The following is a 23,554-nucleotide window of genomic DNA, read 5'->3' on the forward strand; positions in this document are numbered from 1 at the left end:
GTACAGATTCAGTAAATAGCGCTTGCATTTTTTAAGGGGAGGACGTAGTGGATTTGTTTGTTTGTTCTTTCCAAGATGGAAGACGTCCACGTGACCGAGTAATAAGTAAAGCGGAGAGTTCCAAGTGTGCATGTGACGTGTGACAAACAGAGTACATGACTACTCTCATAGAACTGTGTTTATTGTTTATCATCGGTTTGGTCTGATGTTCTATGAACTGTCGAAACACTGATATAACCTGCCGAAAATGATCTCAGGGACGACAAATTTCTACTTCTATTTTTGCAAACGCATAAAATCATTTCAACTGATCATAATAGTCCAAAATGGCAAATGCAATTGGTTAGCTCACAGAATTGTATTTACTAGGAGAAAGAATTCAAAAACACATCCACAGAAACAGGTACAAGATAAAATCAGTCGAAACAATTAAAGCTTTAACGCTGAAAAATGGGTGGCAAAGACAGAATAGTATAGTCAGTATAGACCGACATATATCCCTGCTAAAACATCCCACAGTACTGTTAAAATTACGTGAATAAGTAAGAATAAGATAAATAAGAAAGCTAACATCTCTAGCTCTCAAAGGCCTATGGAGAATAACTACACCTCTGTCATTAACTACACTATATTTTTGTCTCAAGGTAACTCACTTCTGTGATCTATATTCATTATTGTTCATGTTAATGCAGCTTAAAGACTACAATTCACTACATTGCTCGAGCTGCTAAGCTTACCCTAAACAAGACTGGAGAAAAAGCTTTATATACTTGAGGCAAAACAACAACAACAACAACAACAACAACAAAACAACAAAAATCACAAGACAATCAGGTATTTGAGACATAGATATAGATGAAGCACAGTTTACACGCAAAAATAAAATCTTGGGCATATTATTATTATGATGATGATGATGACGATGATTACATCAGTTAAGTACTGACGGTTTTCCCTGTTAAAAAAAAAAAAGTATGTCAGTAAGCAGCTGCCGACAAATATACCAACACTTATGCAGACGCGAGTCCCTAAGGCTTGTAACGGTTTACGACTTGAAACAAAGATAATAAACATCTCAAGTTGTGTCATCAGGAACTTTCCACGGAGACAGACAAGCGGACCAAAATGGACGATTATGGTCGCTAAAGTGTCGACATGGGGAACCTGATGTTGTGCGATTAATTGTACTGATTACTTACACATGTCCTGGTAAATCCTTTTCCGATTTACAACTGATGAAGCGAGGTCAGTACTTGATAATTTTTACAGTCCTTACTTTATAGACATAATTATTATTTCTAGGAATATTGACACTGAAAAATGTCGTCTGCTACACATCGGGTTCAGGATTGTGTACATTACATACACAGCAAGGAGGGATCGTAGACTGGATTGTTTTAGTAGGTTGAGCCATTTCCTGGAAAATATACTCATTGTCATTTGGTTCATAATCTGTGCAAAGTGTAATTGTTTAGGTAACCGAACAAACGAACTTAGTGATGAGAGCTAGTGCACGTGCAGCTGCAGGTACAGGGGTAGGGGGAATGGGTGTTTTACGCCGAGCCAGCAACTAAGGCGATATCTCGCCAAGGCAGCCAGTGTTCATAAAGAAATAAAATGTGACAAGCACAAGAAACAAAGTAAAGATAATATATACACATTCAAACATGTCATAATAATAGTGCACACTTTATTACACTTCATTACAATTTATTACTTTGCGATTTACTGGACCAAGTCACAAACTCTGCCGTTAGGGTCGCTCTGCGCAACACAGTCATCGCTGTTTACATCGAGACCACGTGGCAGTCACTGTCTCGTAGAAGTTCTGGAGTCCCGTGCTGGCTACCTGGTGGCTCAGAGGTGACGCTCTCGTCACCAAGGAAGCAGTGAACAACAATATGTGACAGGTTCGGATCCCGCCGCCTGCTAATGACATTTCTCTCCCGCTCGGCGCATCTGGCTCGCTAATGAGTGTTAACTCAGCTTTAAAGATACAATAAACACAAAGAACGTCTGACTTCCTCTTCGTTTCTTTCTCACTCTTTCTCTTCTCATTTGAACACATACACGCTCTCACAGATACATAGTCACACAGACAGAGATGGGTGGCAAGAAATAGAGGTGTGCAACATTTCCTTCCCGCACACGTTTCCTACTAAATGAAGACCACGGAAAGCCACGCCACTTGTTTCTGTTACCTTGGACTAACGCTTCTTGCTGTTCTTCCGTCGGGACAGATCGCTCGCTTCCTGGCTGGAGAGTACTCACCCATCCATCAGAAGACTGAGGGTAGACATGCCCTGCCTCCTGCCCCTCTATGGGGCAGCTGTAACCTCAGACGTGTAACGTGGCCCGAGAGATTGGGGTTGGGGGCAGGAGCGCCACGGGTCACCTCATTTTCTCTCCTTTAGGCAAAGGTTAGTGACCTCTGAGGTCTACAGTTAGCCTTTTGGCATACGCTCACGCACCTACCACCCTTACCCGTCCGCCAGAGGTCAAGCCGTGTGTTCGTACAGACAGGCGCGAGGTGCTTGGCCTGCAGGAAATACAGATAACACAGAGTGAACAGTTTGTATGTGTGTGTGCGCTCTCCTGATTTTTCTGAAAAGATGTGCACGCAATTAGCAACACACTAATCAAATTGTCTTTCTCCCGTCACTCCTCTTTCTCTCTCTCTCTTTGTGCATGAGCGAAAAAATATAGTTGTCTGTTTGTGTGTTTATACACGTGTATGTCCTCTCTCTCTAGTTCTCATTGTTCATCGTGTCTTCATCACATGCGTACTGTGCTGGAAAGAATATGGAGCGAAGCAGTCTTGTTGGAGTTCGTCTTTTCTTTCTTTGTCTTTTTTAACGATTGCGAAAGCGACGGCTATGCTAAGTAACTGAAGCACCAGGTCTTTTGTGGGGTTTTTCTAAGCATGCATCGACTATCAGGTGCAGATGACTGTGTATCTGATCATTACATCATCCGGGTACAAACACGTGCTGCTACGTCTTATCACCGTAAGTCTCGCGTCTATAGTTCCATACTACGCCTTTGCTTTGTCATGTTTACTAGTGCAGTGGCGGAGGAACCAGGGGAGCAAAGGGGCAGCCATTCCCCTCCCCCCCCCCCAAAAAAAAAAAAAAGCTGAGCATCTTCTTATTCCACTATAGTGTGCGAAACATCGGCTATCAACAGATTGCAGAGACAGCAAGAGGAATGACAGTTACTACCCAAAACTATAGAGGTTGAGTTGACATTTGACTTGTTAAGGATTACTTTGGTAGGATGCTTGATTTGAGGATCAGGGTAGGTTGAGTTGAGGATCAGGGTAGGGTGAGGAAAGAAACTGGTGTACTTGAGACAATGGGGGAAGGGGCAGTGCTCTATAACAGTTGAAACGTTCAGAGAGAATTAGTGAAGCCAGGACTGAAATGACTGAAATGGTGACAGGAGCTGCACCACTGCGCTACCAGGCCGCCAGACATCACCACCTTCATCTGTTGAAGGATGTAACAGTCCTTAGGTTACTAACAAAGAAAACCAGTTTGAATCAGATGCGACACGTGCATCTGAAGCGTTTAGAGTCTTCAATGTTCCCCAAAGCTGTGCGCGGGGCACCGAGCCGTTACACTGGAGGTAGGGTAGGTGAACAGTAGTTCTCTCCCTTGCTTTGTCTGCATGCGGGGCGAGATGTCTGCACACAGACCCTCTATCTCTCAGTACGCCTGAACTTTCAAGCCAGCAGGGAGTAATAAGTTTATAAATTATCCAGTTAACTGCCAAGTTTGCGAGTTAATGAAGGAAGAAGCCCGACAATAGAAGAGTGTGCACTGTTCTTTCTTTCTGCTTGTATTTCTTTTTGTAATTTTTCTTTCTCCATGCAGCTATTGGTCCCACAGAAGGGGCAACAGGTTGGAACAAAAGAAAACAAAGTAATCAAAATAACTATTGTTGTATCACAATCCTTAGCTGAAACTTATTTACAAGCGTCCTAAATGAACGTTTAAAAGGCTGTTTGGAGGAAAATGACCTCCTTGGGAAAGAACAAGCAAGTTCATGACAGGGTGTACCACCTTGATCACCTATTCACTCTACACAACATTATTGAGATCTTTCTAATTAAAAAGAAGAGATTCTACTGTTCTACATAGATGCGTTCAACCTATATTGCGAAAAAGCCTTCAGTAACATAGACAGCTTACCTCTGGGAAAAAACTGCTCGATTATGGCATTATGGGAAGATTAATAAATGTAATAAAAATATCTATAAAAGACTAAAATCTTAGTGGAATCCAGAGTTCTTTAAAAGTAGTCATGGCGTCAGACAATTGGAGAACTTATCTCCTTTACTGTTTGCAGTTTATGTCAATGACCTGAAAACACATCTCAGACTCTGAAAGTGTTCTTTCAGAACCAGCCAAAATGGCACCAAACAATCTAACTTTTCAAGAAACTGATGTGCTCTTTAAATTGTTCTTATTACTGAATGCAAATGATACTGTCATTTTTTATGAAACACCAGAAAACTTACAGAGTAATTTAGACAGCATGAAAAAATACTGTGATAAGTGGAAATTGACAATTAACTCAGACAAAACTAAAATAGTTATATTTTCTACAGGTAAAAAAGGAAGAACCAGTATTTATATCTAATGGTGAAAAACGTGAAATAGTAGTTTATTTTTTTTCTATCTTGACCTGAAACTAAAAGAAAAATCCTTTAGTTAAGTTAAGTCAGTAATGTCCAGAAAACCCTGCAAGCTCTTGACCTAAGTGGAATATGGATAAACCAGAAAAAACAAACAAACCAGGTGATTGGCTTAAGAAAATCGATATGTCCCTCCAGGACCAGTATAGTAAGAGTTGGCTAGGAGAACTAAACTCAAAACAAATATACTCAAATTATATAGCATGTTCAAAAGTACCTTTTCACTAGAATCTGTTTAAAATAATTCCTACCCATGATTATCTCCCTTGAATAACATATAGGATACTGAACTATTACTTTCCGGTGAATAAATGTAGACAAAATGAGATCCCTAGCAATTAAGGGCTCTGTAGACTCTGTAACACTAAGGATATATGGGATGAATTTCATTATCCATGCAACTGTCAAAAGTTTGCTGACCAACATACAAATAATTCCATCACCTTACTATACACATTCCTAATGCTTATCAGGGACAGGAAAACAAACAAATAACATACGAACTCTAAAAGAATAAACAGCAGTACAAATTAAGAATAAAACCAAATACAGAAAACACAAAGAGGAACCAAATAACAAGAACAAGAGCTGAGAGTAACATTATATTGCAAAAGAAGGATGTAAAAAAGGACTAGCATTATGGGAAAGGTTGTTAATAAAAATTATAATGAGAATTTATAAAGCACAATATCTCAGACAAAGGCTTATTGCGCTGAACACGATCACAACATAGTAACAAATATGTAGAACAAGTTAAGAAAAGTAACAAAGATGTAGAAGAAAATCATAAAAAAGTAACAACGACGTAGAACAAGATCACAGAATAGTAACAAAGATGTAGAAGGAAGAACAATGGGAGGACACGCTGCGTTCCGGCAGTAAAGGGTGATCACTGTAGACTCCAGAGAATGAAATTAGTGACATCAGGAGAATACTGGGAAGATACTGAGTAATCTTGAGAATATGAAGAAGTGTTATCACATGAAACTGCATCACTTCAGTTTATTCAGTGCAGCTCAAGGTCGCTGCCGAACAGTTCGCACTACAAATAACATTATAAACTTTATATACATTCAGGTCTGACGAGAGGGGGGGACAGGGGGGTCTGGTATACCCGGGCCCGCGGCTGTCAAGGGGGCCCAGCCTTGGTCAGTGGATTTTTTTCTTCTTCTTCTCCTTTTCTTTTAAAGAAAGGTCTAAGGACAGAACACCCAAGCATTACACATGCAGAAGTTGAGTTTGAGTGTAGATATTGAGATTCGAGTTGTAAACATACATTATATACTGGGAAAATAATTTACGATTACAAGTACAAGGGGCCCTGGAGAGGTCTGTCCCGGGGCCCGGGCTGGCTCTCGGCGGCCCTGTATACATTATACATTATATACATTACAGTATATGCAGTCCTGTTGCAAACCATAAGAGGAAGAAAACACAGCAGAAGCACATGTTAACATGAAGGTCCAACATTTTGTATCCAAATCGAAGCACGACCACACAACACACAATATCAAGCCTGTGAGGCGAAGGGACCAATGACAAAAATCGAGTTACGGAAGGTTCGAGTTAAGGAACATTTCTTCACCGTGGACGTTTAATTTTAACCAAATGTTCATTTTTCTTGGTCATTCTTTTAAAGACCATCCGGCACCCTGCAGAGACGGAGTCGTGCTTGTCGCACACGTGTCTCCTACAGAGCGGCGACTATGGGAGCGGAGGGTCGGTGGGGGAGCAGTACACGCTGACCGGCTTAATTATTAAAATTATTCGTGTTGTGGAAGTTTTTGGCTAGGCTGGAAGTTGAATATGCATTGCTTTGATGGGAAACCAACCAACTGATATTTCAAATTCGAGGTAGGTTCGAATGTAACCGGATTTGAGTGAGCATTGTATCTGTGATTTACGTAAGAGTGAGAGTAGGAGGCAGAAACAGCCTCTCAAAAGTTTATCCCTTGTTTATATGTGCTTAATAATAATAATAGTAATAGTAATAATAATAATCATGAGCATCACATTTGTATAACGCCTTTTTCCAGCATCAGCCAGACCTTAAGTCTTTACATGCAAGCACATCCTATTCATATATAGACATAATAATTAAGTAATGTAATATAAATTAATACATCATATTAATAGAAGAAGTAGAAAAATGCTATTGTTAGGTGCCATGGAACAGGCATTGCCCCTTTCTTTAGTGATCCAGCCTGACAGGATCCAGCAGGCCCTGCAGGAAGAGGGGATGCAACTTGCAAGAACTAGGGAACAGATGGATATGGAAGACATGCCACTGACAGCAAAGTCTGATATAAAACTTGCCAACATGTCACTGCCATGTAGGTAGTGGGTAGGTTCTGTTGTAAAACACAATGGTCTGGTGAATGGACTGGAAAACCTCAGGACACAGATTCGCTCCAAACAAATGAATAATTCTGTGCATCGCCTTGACATCAGCAGCCAAACGATGGCCGTGTCACTGAGAACTTGACCTCTGACTCTTGACAACCAGCAACTTTTCTTTGAACATCGCCTTCCCATCGTTGTCAGATAATGTCACCTAAATCTCAATAAACTCTCTAGACACAAACACACAGTCTGGAATCGATGGAGGATGTGAACTATTTGCTGTGGTTGGTACAAAGAAGCTGGCAACTCCCAGACACTCTGTCACTGCATCTTTCTCTTGCAGTCCTCCTTCGTGTCTTTCACGCAGCTGACCGAGTCAAGAGATGAGAGATGGAATAAAACTGCTGCATATCTCTGTCCAGTCCTTTCTGTTTGGTGCCTTGTGATCCTGTGGTGCCACACTACTCGCAGCTTTTCGTAGACGTTTAACTGCTTCACCAAGGGAATCAAACGACAATAGACAGAAAGATGGAATGAGCAAGATGCAGGATGACACGAAACCATCTTAGTGTGAGCTGTTCTAAACTATGTGCTATATAGGTACTAAACATGTGATATAAGTACTAAACATGTACTATATCAGTACTTAATATGTTATGTAGATACTAAACATGTACTATATAGGTACTAAATATGATATGTAGGTACTAATCATGTTATATAAGTATGGCTATGTGTGGCTATGGGAATCAGGAATTACTGATTACAAAGATTTTTGTCCGCTGCCTAGGCTGGCTGGTAGCAGTGTCCGACTTGTTTATACAGACTTTTGCTTATACTCACCTGTTGCGGTCAGAAGGTAAGGTCTTCTCCCTTGTCTGCCTTGGTACATGTGCCGCACTCATGCATGTCCGTTTTGATGCAAGGTAACGGGCTTCCACACTGGGTCACACTTCTAGGCAGAGAACATGTGATGTGCTCAGCACTGTACGTGTACCAAGTATTACATACAGTAATGAACTAAACATAGTGCGCGCGATGCATTGTACATGCCTTAAGCATTACCCTTCATAATATACTGAACATTACATAATATACGTGCACTAAACATTACATAACATACAGTCTTTGTACTAGAGCGATCCATTGATATGTATTAAACAGAATACACTCTACAGACATCCACACCATACATATGCTAAACGTTACAGTCCACAGACGTGCGCGCGCACACACACTAAACAAAGCATAATATATACTGTACACGTACCATGTCTTATGTATGACACGCTGTACACACATTAAATAAAACATACCACCCTCCATAGAGTTGACACACTGTACTCATTAATTCACATTGCCTGTCCTAGAAATGACATAATGTACTCGTATCAAACTGTACATTGCCTGCCTTGGGGGTTAACTGTACCCCACATGCCTGGGTTGGGGGCGGGGGCGGGTGCAGGCTAACTGTTCATTGCTCTACACATCACACACACCTCCCTGCACTGCACATCTTGCACACTTTCATTTTTTAACGCAAAGTTAATGGCCGTCCACCCACTCCCCTGACTACCCGAGGCAGTAGACGTTTAAGGACGACTTGTGGTTGTTGTTGTTGGTGGTGGTGTTATTTCTCCTGCTCCGGGTCACGGTCACGAGCAAGGTCAGGTTGCGTGAGGTTAGAAAGCCGGTGATGGAAACCGAATGCGGAAAGAGGAAAATATGTTGGTGCTCGCTAGGTGAGTGGCTGGGTGGGAAGGTTGGGGGTGGGTGGAGAAAACGACATGGTCCCTAGGAAAATTCCAAACAAACTGGCTAAAAGCTTAAATAAATAGCGGCTTAAATGCAGCAACATCCGTGTGTATGCATCGACTGCCATGGGTTGGAGGTAGGGATTGAGGATAAGAGGAGCGACAGAGGAAGGAAACGAAAACAAAACAAAAAATGTAAAGAGGAAATGAGAAAACAGCACATTGGGAAAATACCCATCTCCTAAAGCCAGCACCGACAGCCCAGATAATAAGCGGGTAGGTACACCACACCTTGGGCTTCTCCAAAGCGCGAGACGTACACACACACAACTAATCAGGAATCAGGAAAAATGCATCTATTTAAAATATGTAATAGTTCGCAGGGAAAAAAATGTATCCATCCAAACACACCATCCATCAAAACAAACAATGCATTGAGATATTATCCAATATTAGATATGTAATAAATATATAAATGCACTCACTTGATAACTGGGAAGCGCCTCTACGCCAAAACCTTATATGAATTATTTTTAAGACATCAAACCTTTTTGCAGGAGAAAGAAACATATAAACAAACCAGGCAAACAGCATAATGAATCTCGGGATGTAGAAAAATGTTTGCTTCCTCTGGACATCTGGCACCTTAGTCTAGAGCTTTACACCGAGAAGGGAGTGTGGACAGAAAGGAAATCAGGAGATCCTCTCACATGTTCTTAAACCAGAAGCCCACTTCACCCTTCGCAAAACTGTTGTCTACTTGGGAGCATCCTTCAATAAATCAGTAAATTAAAATTAACACTTCTACAAAAATTATCATTTTAGGTGATTGTAATACTGTGTAGCTGGCCACGCCCTCTAATCATTACCTGGAACTGTATAATCGAGGTACTAGCTGCACCATCTTGTCAACGAATCCACCCGTATTAGAACTACTTCTAAAACAAGTCTCGACCCAACTTACGAAGATCACTCTCCTGTGGTGACCACACTGAGCTGTGTGTCACTCTACTTGCACAAAAAGCAAATTCTTAACTATAACAAGATTGGTTTAGGAAAGTTCTCTTTACTGTTCGCTCTTAGCGAGAGAGATACTGCTACTCATCTCCTGAAAACATTTTGACTGTAGCGAAGTAATGTCTACCGACCAAAGATTATAACGGTCAGTTCAAACGACGCTCCTTTGATGACAGATGAACTTAAATTTTCTTAAAAAGAAATAGATTGAATAAAAAAACGAAAGTACTACGAGGAAACGCTTTAATCCCCAAAATTAAATAAGGAAACAGGAATATCGAAACAAACTTAGCAACAGAATTTCTGCTCCATTCGGCAATAAAGAATGGTGGAAATTAATGTCATTCTCAAAAAAAAAAAAAAAAAAAAAAAATCTTGATGAACTATCTTCTCTGTGACCCATAGTAAAACAATTGCCGTGAAGACTACAATTTTCATCGACTTTAAACAACGATGGCAGGTAACGGATAACCCTCTTGCTTCCATCTAGTGACGTAGAAGCACGTGAGATTATTTTGTCCTCACCTAAAGTTACAGAATCAATTGAACAGAATTCGTCCCCTGTCCCAGACTTGATCCATAACAAAGTGCTTATTGCTACATCAGACATAATTACTCTGCCACATACCTCCTTTTTTGACCGTTTTCTTCCAAGAGTTTTCCCAAAATGCTGAAAAATTGCCCACGTGATGCACGTTTACAAAAAAAAAAAAAAAAAAAAAAAAAAATGGTAAGAAAGATGATTGTGTAAATTACGGACAAGTTTCCTTGATGAGTTGTGTCGCATTCACTCCCAGATTTACCTAATTTTCTTTTTACTGAGAATAACATTCTGTCACCGGTCTAGTCGGTGTGACTGCTGTCATCCAACTGACCTCAGTTTATAATGATCGTCTCTTTTTAATGATTTAAAAAACCTACCTCGCAGACTTTATTTGTTACTTGTGGGGACATTTGACAGTTTTTTTTCATGTAAGCTTTTGGTTTTACTAAACTTTCTATGCAGCTATACACTGGAGGCTTGCAAGCCATGCCACTGGAATGAAAGGTCGACATAAAACTGCCGGCAGGTGTCCCTCTGGGCTGTCTTAGGTCTCCTTTTATGTTTCGTTTATATTAAAGCTGTTGTTCTGACATTAAAACATAACCGTCAGCTTATTTACTGGCGACAGTAGTTGATTCATAGAAATGTGCAATCTTCATGTTAGATATGTCAATTTTCAGTTTGAAAAATTATAAAATATAAAAATAGGCAGATGGACTGCTCTATGGAAAATCAAATTTAATACAAGAAAAAAAAAAAACCCTACTAAACTTTAACCAAGGTTCCGAAATTTTCTATAACCTATACTTTGGAAATAGTTTGTTGGAACAGGTCATCTCCCACAAACACTTTTGACTCTTCACAATGACTGTACATGGGACAAGCACATCAACTGCTTTGTCATCAAAGTCTCTATGTTAATCAGCTGCCTTAAGCAATGTAATAAACCTTGTTAATCTCTTCTATTGCCGTTTTTAAAAACTAAGCGGATGTCCTCTGGGATGGTTTTGCTGACCTACTATCACCAATGTAGAAAAAAAATTCACCTCCAAGTTATTAGAATTATTATTGGAGCCATAAAGGGGAATTAAAATTATACAGTGAATCAGGTTTTCGTACCATAGAGGAAAGTGGAAAACGACAGGCTATCTTGAAACGATAGGTGGACTTTGCCCAAATGAATTTGACCACCTCCAGTGTCAACAAACAACCATCACCATGGACGTGGAGTCAATGAAAGACGTATCCCCACAAAAGGACCGACATTTCTAGACATTCTTCTATATCACACCGACGAAGCAGCCACAATTAATAACATTTAAGTTTAAAAGATAGTAGTAAGTATTATTAATTAGTAAGTCTGAGGTTCTCGCTTGCTATTACATTGGTAACCACACAAACCAAATGTTACACTCTAGGCTACGTGTTAGAAGGAGTGTAAATTAAGACTTATTTGATAGACAATAAATAAGTAACTCCTTATGTAAATGTAAGATGCTACTCTCAGTGATAAGCCTTGTTCTGATCGCAATACTCCATGGTCCGTAATACTCACTCACATACATGCAACCTTTCTATTCCTTTCTTTCTTTATTTCCTTGTTTGTTCTTCCGTCTTTTCTTGATGCCGTTCCGCTGCCTGATTTTTCGTTAACGAGCAGGTGTGCGTTATACACTCGGGTGTCATGCCTCATGTTTGATACATCAGTGTTGCACAGCTAGACTGAAGATGTCGGGTTGTTGAAGGAAGAGATTAGTACATCTTATTATCCTTCTTACACCCGACATCGAGAGCCTAACTCGGGCTTTACGTTTCTAAGCTGCACATGCGCAGCCGCTCCTCCTGGTGTCTCAGTCTCTCTCTTTCCTAGACGTGTGTCTAAACTGCAACTTACCGGCTTACTTACGGGTGGATGGGAACTATTTCAGGAAGTGAGAGGTGATGGTGTGATGTGCCTCAAGGGTCGAGCGAGGTACAGCGTCAAGACCGTGACGGTCACTACCCGGTCGGCGCAGTGGCACAAAGAGTGAATCTGGAGGTGAGCCAGTAAGAGGTAACACAAAATAAGAAGGGAAACAGGGTAACAAACTGGAGTTGAGGACAAGACTGTTGTGTAATAACACAGACTAGCAGCAGTGGTGGAGGAACCAGAGGTGGCAGGGAGGGGAGCAGTTACCCCCCTCAAAAATGTTGTGTTGCTTTGTCGTTCACTGTCAGCATAGTGGTCCCCCCCTCAAGCTGAGCATCTTCCTACCTACTGAGCAGGACAATGCCTGTTGTGTAATAACAGACTGGCAAGACAAAACCTGTTGTATAATAACAGACCAGCAGGACAATGCCTGTTGTGTAATAACACAGACAAAAGCCTGTTATGCGAGGGCTTTGCCCGTAACCGCCAGTTCCTGACTGTACGATACGTACCTGAGCATAGACCTCAACACAGCCAGCCATATAGCCTGCCATTAAGCATTAAGACTATGTGCATGTTCAGCCACACAGTCAGCCATATAGCCAGCCATAAGGGCCAGCTTGATCTTTCTGCCACGAGGTGGTGTGATGTGGCAAAGCAGCGTTGCGGGGGATAAAGGGCGAGAATCGAGAAAGGGGGGTCACACGCACACACGCACAGAAGGTGCATAGCGAGTGTCTGTAGGACCGACAGCCAGGGAGGAGAGAAGCAGGGAGGGTGGGGGAAAGAGGCCACGGTTAGTGCGCCGCAAGGTTCCAGCGGGTGTTGTGCCCACCCCTTCCCACCCCGTGTCCTCGGCCGACCTCTGGCGCTATCCTGTTTCCCACCTTTCTCCTACCCCCTTCCCGGGCCTAATCTCGCCTCCTGTTTCCCTCTCCAGCCACCACACACCCTCCTTGCCTGCCGACCGCCCTCCCACCCACCTTTACTCCTCGTTTCCTTCTCCTCCTCTTTCGCCGCCTTGTGCCAAGACTGACCTGAATTCCGGGCAGTGGCATGCAGGGGGCCTCCACCACAGTCCTGTTAGCTTTGCTGCTGTCGTGATGAGAAGCCGAGAGGATGCGGCTGCATGATGGTGGAGCAAATTTTCTGGCTCTGGAATCGCTAAGGATTACCTTTTTTTTTTTTAGGCGGTATGGGTGTGTGGGGAAAGGACACGTAAAGAAAACCTGGTGGGGAGGGGGGCTGGAAGTAGACGTTGTCGGTGTACATCGGATGACGTCAGTGACCTCTCACTCTCCCCGATCCTCAAAAGGGCAGCGATCTCTGAAGACCACGGCGGGCAAACTGCTTCCGGTGCAAGTAGTGACGTAAGGTGCAGAAAATTGATGTCGGAAAATTAGGTCTGAGATTGGAAGCCCTCGACGAAGAAGTATCTGTCGGAGCAGAGTGTGAAGGACATCATGGTAAATTAGGATCTGCTTGCTGGGCGTTTGCTACACAGCCTCAGCGCCTGCAGCTTGTCTCCGATTCTCATACTCGGTGAAATCATCTGTGTGTGTGTGTGAGGGTCTGGCCTTATGATAGTGTAAGTTGTACTTTTATTTTCTTCAAGAAGCAAAGTGGATTTAAGACTGCTTCGTGAAAGAAAATGCCACCAGTTGGTTTATACAAGTTGGATGTTATATATTTCAAAACCACTGTATTAAAAATCATTAAAAATTTCCATATTTTGAATTTGTGACAATTGTATGTTTGTCTTTAGGTAGTGAATTGACAGTTGTATATATGTCGTTGTCGTGAATCCTTGGGAACGGGTACGTGAAACGGACAGAGATGTCGTGATCGAGCCTCTGCCCTCGGGCTGACTACACATTCGATGCCTCAGCAACCTGCGCCGACATGAACTTGTACTCAAAACACTTACATTGAATTGCTAGCAGAGACCATCTGACTCCGAGCCCCCAGCGTCCGTTCGCAATAATCAACTCAACGCGATTTAGTATGAATATAGAACATTATTTTAAATCGTGAGTTTTACACAAACAAGTTAGAGAAAATGCAATAACATAAAAGATTCCAAGTATGGCTAGTCTTCTTCCATTTACAATTCCTTATCTTCAGTCCAAGTAACGTGAGTGACGGTCTAGTTACCTTCATTAACACACAGCACTCTACACTCATTCAACACACACTCGCCTCTTATCTTCACACATGAATGTCTCTCGCCACGTGGAGGGCCCTCCGATGTTTCTTGGAAACCGTTGATGTCCTCGCAGATCGTAACTGCCTCCACACGAGCACTGCGACACAGACACGTCACTTGTGTCACTACGTGTCTCCCCCGTCACTAGGCCGTAACTGCTGTCTAGAGCCTAACGGCACCTGGTGAGGGACCAACACTTTATCTGTCAGCCTCGAGAATCTGTTGTTTGCGACCAAACAGCTACTGGAGTGATGAAACGTTGAGCAGTTACAGAACGTGTCTGCGCATTACTAAGTTGAGCTGAGGTTGTGCTGGACTAGTCACGATGTCAAGACTAACTCTCAGCAGACGATCTGATATCAGTCACTTTGATAATTCTTTTCTACAAGCTTCCTTCTCAAGAGACAATGATTTCTCGGCATTCATTCTTGGGGATCATCGTCTTTCACAAATGATCAATCATACTTCACACTCACTCCCAACCATTTTACTACCTAGCTACATCCAGTAGCTACCTGACTAGGACATAATGGACAGGTGGTCACTCGGACTTACTACAGCCTTCTGCACCTACTCTGTCCCCGCTCCCACCTGTAACACAACAGGAAAGCCAGAGGCGCCATCACGCTCGGCTTTCCACTCCCACCTGTGTCTGGCTTACAATAAAATCGAACGTGATTATCCCGCGCTAGGTACACCTCAGTCTTACAATTAACGGACGCAAACGGTTCTCAGCCTCTGACCGATCTCCAGGAGAGATAACGGCAGCGAGACGATCCTGGCCCCTGTCCGTCCTGACGGCCTGGCACCACCAGAGGGCGACAGCTGCGTTCACCGACGTAACCTACCTGACTGCTACCCGTTTAACCGCGTGTTCGCTCGACTTGTGTAGGAGGCAAGTGCAGCACCAACTATCGCCTACGCCTAGTCATGACAGTAGTGAAGATCATGGATGGAGGGTTCAGACCTCGCCTCCAGCTCTCCTTGCCTGTTTACAAGGCTGGACGAGCTCGCCTTGATGTGGCCTCTGTTGCTGACGGCGAAAACGCCAGCACCAGCCAATCTCACCATTAGTTACGATTGAGATAGCTCTTCTGTCTAGTTATTTTTTTTATTTAATTGTGCCAATGGCGAAAGGTGAGCATTTTACTTCCTGACCAGTTCAGAACGAATTGGCAATAAGAAATATAAATAGAACTGATCAATAACTTATTTGTCAAAGCATTCGTCAGCAAAATGTTGTCTGGGTATTCTGTTACCCTGGGCTCGTATTGGTACACATCGGGAATTAACCTATGAGTAAAATAGTCCTAAAGTTGGTCGTGAACAGCTGGTACAGTTAACCCGACAGACTTGTTGAGCTACGGAGAGGTCAGGCGAGACGTCGACGAGCTGTGAGGTTGTGGTGTGGGTCTGGGCTGACTGTCCATACACGGATGCTAAGCTGCCAAGCATGAAGTCATCCACCTTGCTTATTCAGCCAAAACTGAATTCCTCTGTGCACATCAGTACTTGTTCGTGGAGTAGAAGTCTACTGAGGACCTGCAAGAACCTGAACAGGCCACAACTGCCCACAGTCATTGCACCTGCTTTACTGCTTGAGGCCTTTAGCGAGCTTTTTGTTCACAAGATTCTTGGCTTCCTGGCTAAACTTTATCAGCTACCTGCGCACCATTCACCTCTTGCTAACCACATTGACGATCTGGCAAGGCCAAAGTGATCCTTTGCTTCCTTTCAGCCGATCTCGTAAACTTAGGACCATCATACTCCAGTGAAAACCCACAACTTGTCCCCTGGATCCATTCCCACCCCAGTACTGGTAGACTGTCTTTACGTCCTACTCCCTGCCCTCACAGAAATAGTAAATGAGAGCTTGTCTTCTGGAATCTTCCCAGCTATCTTCAAAACAGCCTCAGTGAAACTACTGTTAAAAAAAACACCCTTGACATCAACCTGCTAAACAATTATGGCTCAATCTAAAATCTGCCAATTTATTCTAAAATCCTTGAGAAAGTAGTTCTTAAGCAAATTCTATCCTGTCTAATCTCTGAAAGTTTTATTTATCCATCACAGTCTGTTTATCGCCCTTTTCATAGCACTGAGACCGCCCTGCGTAAGGTGACAAACGACATTTTGAGCGTAAAACCAGAGTGTACCCTTTACTGCCTGTCTCTTCTCGGGTAGGCGATGCCGATGTTTCTTTTGTTACTCTAACACGTAACTTAGGTTACATAATGTCTGCTGACATGTCTCTTTATGAACACGTTTCTCACAACTGTCGTTCTGCATACTATGAGCTCCGTAAGATCAGCTCCATTCGCCACACTCTGTCCATCTCAACCACCAAAATTCTCATCTGCTCATTTGTTCTGTCTAGACTACTGCAACTCTCTTCTTGCTGGCTGTCCACAGTACCTCATCCACAAGCTTCAGAATGTCCAGAACTCAGCTGCTCGATTCATGAGCCACCGAGTAGATGAACCGATCTAACGATCAAAAGCGGAAATTTCCGTAAAAGTCAGTATCATGCATACCTAATTTTGTCAGAGGATGAGGAGAGTACCCTACAACTGTAACAAGAAAGAACAATGGAAACAAACAAGCATGAAGCTGGGAAAACGGTAATTACGAAACAGTTCTGTGGCGTTATATCTGTCCAGGTGATTTGTTAGGTGTAGAAACATTATGTTCTTGCTTTTGTTGAACTAAGTCAATCACCCAGGGGTGTCAAACACCCGGCCCGCGGGCCACATCCGGCCCGCCATGAAATTTTACCTGGCCCGCGAAAGAAGTTTAATCAATCATTGTTAATGGCCCGGCGACAAGTAAAGGCAAAGAACAGAAAAGTTCCCGTCGAGGACAGCAAGAGATGGGATGAGTTTAGTGAAGTTTGTACAGACCACCAACAGTGCACTGGTCAAGTTACCACCGCTCCTGTTGATGACCTGAAGGGATGGTGAAGGCGGGGCCCATAAATCTGACCTTTGACACGCGACACCCTGTCCTGAACACGGGCCGCGGGTCGAAGATTTTTAGTACCTGTTAACTTCCCTGAATCGGTCCGAGATCAAAGGTGACTAGGCTCGAATCTTGAGCATGTTTGGCAGTACATATTTGTGTGAGCAACTTTTCTCTGTGATGAAGATCAACAAAACATCACACAGGAGTCGTCTTACTGATGTACACTTGCAGCCCATCCTGAGAATCTCCACAACACAGAAACTTACTCTAAACATAAACGAACTTGTTGCCAAGAAAAGATGCCAAACGTCCACTTCTGACAAAATAAATTAAGAAGAAAAACTGCTAAGCCTTGGTTTGTTATTACTTTAATTTTGTTTTAATGCATGATTTTGTTTACACAAAATTAATAACAAAAAGTTTAGTGTTCTACTGTTGAATAAAAAGTTATCAGCTTAAATAATAACCTTCGGCCCGCCACCTTGTGGACGATGTGAGATTTGGCCCCCTGGGTAATTGAGTTTGACACCCCTGATTATTCTACGCCATATTCAACCTTCTTCTTGTTCCTAATCGCCCCCAGTGGCTCCACGTGTATTTGCGGTTTCTGTAGCATGTTTTTGTTTACAGGGTGGGGTTGATAGCCCCACACCCAACAGGTTGGGTAAATGTGCTTCCTGAATACTACCCACTGCTGCTAAATACTCGACTTCCTCGCAGACAGTTGGCATGTCGTCTTCTGGATTCTCACCAAACGCTCGTTGCTGAAGATCCTCTACCTGTGATAATTGCAGACATACTGTTGATATACATACGGCATACCGTTGATTCTCTTTCTCTATATATATATATGTATATATATTTCCTTGAAACTACCTCGGATATAAAAAACAGATGGCAAAGTCCGTCACCAAACTGAAAATGAATTTACATCTTTTGTGTCTCACAATATACATGTTCGAAGACAGCTTCTAACATCACTTGGTGCACCGGAGTTATCAGACATAAAGTATGTGCGGTACATCTTCATTCTGTTGAAGACAATGTATAATGCATATATTTAAGCACCATCACCTCACAACTTCCATTCCCATGTATAAAAATATTGAAATGCATCAAACCATTACAATCAGGCAAGTGCACATATCCATGACTGAACATCAAGCCAATAATCACAATATAATTATGTATAAACACTAACAAGCACAGATATGTGTTCAGCCATTCGACACCATACAATAATTTAAACACACAGGTAGAAACATGAATGTGTATCAAATCATTAATGATCGTACATCCTGTAATTAACTTACATTAACATTTGGTTTCACTTTTCCCTTTTGCCTTGAACGCAAAGCAGGCAACGGAACTGCCCCAGAAAAGGTCACGGAGCATGCGTGGTGGGGACTGATAATGCACAACATTCTCTGTGCAGTGGTTGTCGCTCTAACTTTCATCAAGGATGACTGTGACCTGCAGAACATGTCGTCGACCCACAGGTCCTCAACAAGAGCAGTCCCAGACCCGTCGTTGTCATGGCAGCCATCAGCATGTAAGAACAGAGTTGAGAGTAAGAGCAAGTGAGAGTATTTCGTGAACAGGTCTACATGTCTACATTGCTGTTGTTTGTTGACAGCTTAAGTCGAATCAACGTGAGGGAGATTATTCACATTGAAGTGGATGGATAAGACTGTAGGACACCCGACCAGAAGGGCACTGACATCCTGACAGGACACAGGGCACATGGCACAGGGCACAGGGCACAGGGCACAGGGCACAGGGCACAGGGCACAGGGCACAGACTAATGTTTGAGTTGCTTCAACTGTGTGCTGCGATCCTACAGAACTAATCTGACGACTGGCGGCAAAAGCTGTGGGTGTACATGACATCCTGTGTGATATTTGAATCAGTAACCAGATATCCTGGTCACGTGACGAGTGCCAGAAAGTTATGTCAACATCTCACATCTTTGCTGATGGAAGTTTGACAGGCAAGGCGGAGCGACTAGACTGTATCGACAAACATCTACTTATCCTCATCAAATTTAAACTTTATAAATATCAACTCGCACTTCATGTCATCAATATCTCAATTAAGAAGATCATCTGCATGCCATACAACTAGCTTAGTACAGTGTCTATCAGCGAGGGGGCGTGACTGGCCTAGTGTACACAATGAAAAGCACAGGACCTAGCAACAGACCCCTAAGGACACCAAATGAAAGGTCACAACGTTCGTTAATGACCTCAGACTCGGTGCGACCCGTAAAATAACTCCAGTAATACAAACATAATGGTTGAGGTAGATGATGAGAATGTCATGGTCAAAAGAATCAGCAAGGAAGCTGATGTCAATACTCATTAAGAATGAGAAATGAACTCCATCAAGGACCCGCATGATGTTCGTGTTCACTTGAACGTTGCTGTGTGAACGTGAGACTATACGGCGTAGTGTGAACAGTAGAAGTTCAAATAATCAAAAAGCTGGTTTCGGACAAACTTCTCCAGTTCTTTAAAAACAAATGAAAGATTTGAAACGGTGATCATTTTTAAGGTTAATTGTGGTCGAGGGTTTTATTTCTTTTTCTTTTCTTTTCTTTTCTTTTTTCCTATTTTTTTTTTTTTTTTTGGAGTGGTTTCACTGTATAAATATTAGTTTCACCACAGCAGTTTTACAAGTCGAGGGGACAAAACCAGACTACTATCATCAAATATTAAGACAAAAGTTGATAATGCAATCAATAAACAAAATGGTCGGTAAAATGTTTACAGAACATGTGGTTGGTATAGGGTGTAAAATAACTTTTCAACTTCTTGTGCGGTCACAGGATGGTGTGAGCTGAAAGTACCGACAACATGAGATTCTCTACACACCGTGTTCTACCCGTGACATCTCAGTGTTGCTCTACACACCGTGTCCTACACGTGACATCTCAGTGCTGCTCTACACACCGTGTTTCACACGTGACATCTCGATGCTGCTCTACACACCGTGTTACAAGTGTACTATGTCCTATCCATAGACTAGCATTTTAAAAATGGTGAAGCACACGCAGACCCCCAGGCAGCTGCACACTCGGCAGGAGGGGAAGCAAGAACCGGGGGAGGGGAGGAAGGAGGAAGATGAAGATGGGTGGGAAGTGGGGAGGTTGGCGAACAGTGGCGCTGTCAGTCACGCGCCTGACATGGCCCGTCATCTCAACCTGCCTCCAGGGTTTGCCTGATGACCTCGCCGAGGGTCTGCGCGAGGGGCACAACTGCGACCAGCGACCGACAAAACGCTAAACGGGCCAACAAGGACGGTCCGGCCTACTCCCAGCATCCCTTCACCATCCCTCTTCCCATCCCCTACCTCGTGGCTTCTTTTTGGTCACGTGATCAGCAGCTTTTTTGTTTTTATTTTTTAGCAAAAAGGAAGAAACGCCACGAACCCCAACTTTTTGGGATGAATAATGTCATCTCGATTTTCACATCTTTCTCGTCAGTCTTACCTCAAAGAAGAGGGTCTTTCTTTGGAAGCCTCCTTTCAGCCACTCGTTCCTTTCCTCCTCATCTACTGCCTGTCAGGTTTGTAATTTGTAGCCTTTCTCGCTGCTTGTTGAATCTTTTATGAGAGGAACGTCTTTCAACCCTCATCCCCTCATTGAAATTTTGGAACGTTTCTCATATCTATTAACGTCTGCAATATACAGGTGACTGTCACTGACTTACTCATTTATATCTGTTAACACCTGTAAACTACGTGGGCGGCAGTGAGGTAACGTTGATTCACCTGCATTCGTAGTTTGGTATCAGTGTGGTGATTCCAGAGAGTTCTAGAAGCAGGATACCCTGGGTTTTTTAAAAACTGTTTTTTTTTTCCTTTCGCACCTCACTCGCCTCACATCAGCATCCAGTCTCTGTCTCTCTCTCTCCCTTGCTCGCAAGCTCATACACTCACGAGCAAGCCCTCACTCCGCGGTCCGCGCGGTCACTGGACGTAAAGACATCACCGCTGGCATCCTCATCATAGTAACGACGGCTGTGAGTGTCGGGAGGGTTGGGGAGGGTTATGGCTGGAGGTAGATGGCTAGTCCTAGAAGCAAAGGGACTACTGTTCACCCTGCCACCTCCCTCGTCTCCTTCCCCCCAGTCTACCCCGCAAGATGCTACAAGTTCTTTGCTCACCCCCCACCTTCCCGTCTCCGTCCTGTGTGGGAGCCATGACGTTGGTATCGTCTCAAGTTAACACTCCGCCCTCGGGGGGAGCAGGGCCGAGCTGGTCAGACTGTCGGCAAAGTCGTAACGACCAATTAAGGGCGGGCGACAATTAAACTCGACTACGACCGGGCTAATAGCCACGCTGCCGACGCAGATCTAACCGTTATCGCAGCAATTAATTAACCCCTTCCATCGCAGACCAAAAAACAGCCGCGGGCGGGGGGTGTGGGGTAGGTGGGGTTAGGGGGGTGGCGGAGACTGTGAAAACGTAAGGACGAAAATCAGACCAGACCGTTGACCACCACCACTGGCACCATCACCGCCGACAGCAGTAGCAGACGTTGATGTTGGTTCTTTCTGAGTATTTACGGACATTGCATCGACTAGTAATTTGTGTTTTCTGTGTGTCTGTGTCGAGTATCGAAGACGGAGGGCCATTCACATCAGAAGACCTCTGACATCTGAGTCCTCTTGAACCTCACCATGACATGTTGCCACATCCACAAACATCTTGTATCTAATCTTGAAAAAACACAGTAACACATTTTGTATCTAATGTTGAGGACATACACAGTAAAATATCTTGTATCTGATTTTGAAGAAATACACAGTAACACATCGAGAATTTTATTTCAAAGGGCAGACGAGGTTCGCAGAAAAGAACCAGTAACTGATCGCTTCTCTCTCGGTTCTCCTTCTCTCTCTCACACACCCAGGAAGACAGACAACAGTAGTTCCACTAATCAGCCTGTAAACGACAAACTATTTGTTGCACGTATGTGTTTAGGTGTATGGAGTAAAGCTCCACAACGATTGCAGTACACAAGGGTCACAAGGTCGCATGTGAGTCTCGCTGTGGACACGATGTTTGTCTCTCATCCCTGGACACGCTATGAACTCTACCTATCTTGTAAATCATCTTTCTCGGTCAGCGTACATTTATATGATTTATTAAATGCTGGTGTTCTTGCCTTGACTTGATCGAGATTAGGTGCTTCCCGATACAATCACATGCCCTCGGACATGCAATCAACCTGTTGCCATAGATCGTAACTGTTAAACTTATTGATATTTGTTTTTAAGGCCTTTCGAATTTGTGTCGATGTTTCTTGAATAAGGTTTGTAAGATAGTGTGTTAATGTAACTGCTGTCAGATTGCAGATGTCTTTATTAGTGTTTCATGATTAAAAAGCTGGACTATGTATCTTGAAATGTGCACAATCAATGAAATCCGTTCTCACTCTGGACATACTACGATATTTGTTTGGCTCCCGTCATCACGATGCTTGTCATCTCTGACTCCAGTCATCTGTCACTCTGCACGTGTTGCGATGTTTGTTTGATGAGAACGTGAACTGAACTGGTTAGAAACAACGACTTGTAGCTTATTATCAGCAGATGTTCTTATTATCAGAGGATAGTCTGACAGAGGTAGACGTCGATGCCTGGCCTGGCGTCGCTGTTTCAGGCTTGTGCTTCCTCGAGGTGGGGACAGACAGGGAGGTTGCTTGGGGTGGCGATGACAGTAGAGGAAGGATGATTCAAAGAATGGAAGCAAGAAGAATAGAATGAGAGAGTGTTTGTACGTGTGTGAGAATATACACGTGTGCGTGTGTGCAGAGAGAGAGAGGTCGTGTGTTTGCCTGTGTGCGTGCGTGAGTAGTTAGTGACGCTGTAGTGGTCATAGTACCAGCAGTTACAGATGTTGCAATAGTCATCATTCTAACAGCGAGGACTAGACGACAATGAAAAGGTGAACTAAGAACAAAAGAGACGATGGATGATTTCGAAGTTTCAGAGTCCAAGGGGAAGGGCGGAATACAAGAGAAAAAGACTGCTGCAGAGGGAGAGAAATGTTTGCATCAGCAACTAATGAGTCGGTGGTCCAGTAAGCGCAGGCTCCACTTTCAATATGCAATCT

The 23,554-nt window shown here is 43.2% G+C and overlaps 1 long non-coding RNA gene across 1 annotated transcript; it reads right to left on the minus strand.

Moving 5' to 3' along the window:
• Positions 1 to 1,143: 1,143 nt before the first annotated feature.
• LOC112571281 lies at positions 1,144 to 21,034 on the minus strand. Its single transcript, XR_003100784.1, has 3 exons — positions 20,925 to 21,034; positions 7,886 to 7,994; positions 1,144 to 2,539 (listed from the first exon to the last, which is right to left on the minus strand). It is a non-coding gene; the product is annotated as an uncharacterized LOC112571281 (long non-coding RNA).
• Between the last annotated feature and the right edge of the window lie 2,520 nt (positions 21,035 to 23,554).

Source organism: Pomacea canaliculata, linkage group LG8, assembly GCF_003073045.1.
Source record: "Pomacea canaliculata isolate SZHN2017 linkage group LG8, ASM307304v1, whole genome shotgun sequence".
Lineage (NCBI taxonomy): Eukaryota > Metazoa > Mollusca > Gastropoda > Architaenioglossa > Ampullariidae > Pomacea > Pomacea canaliculata.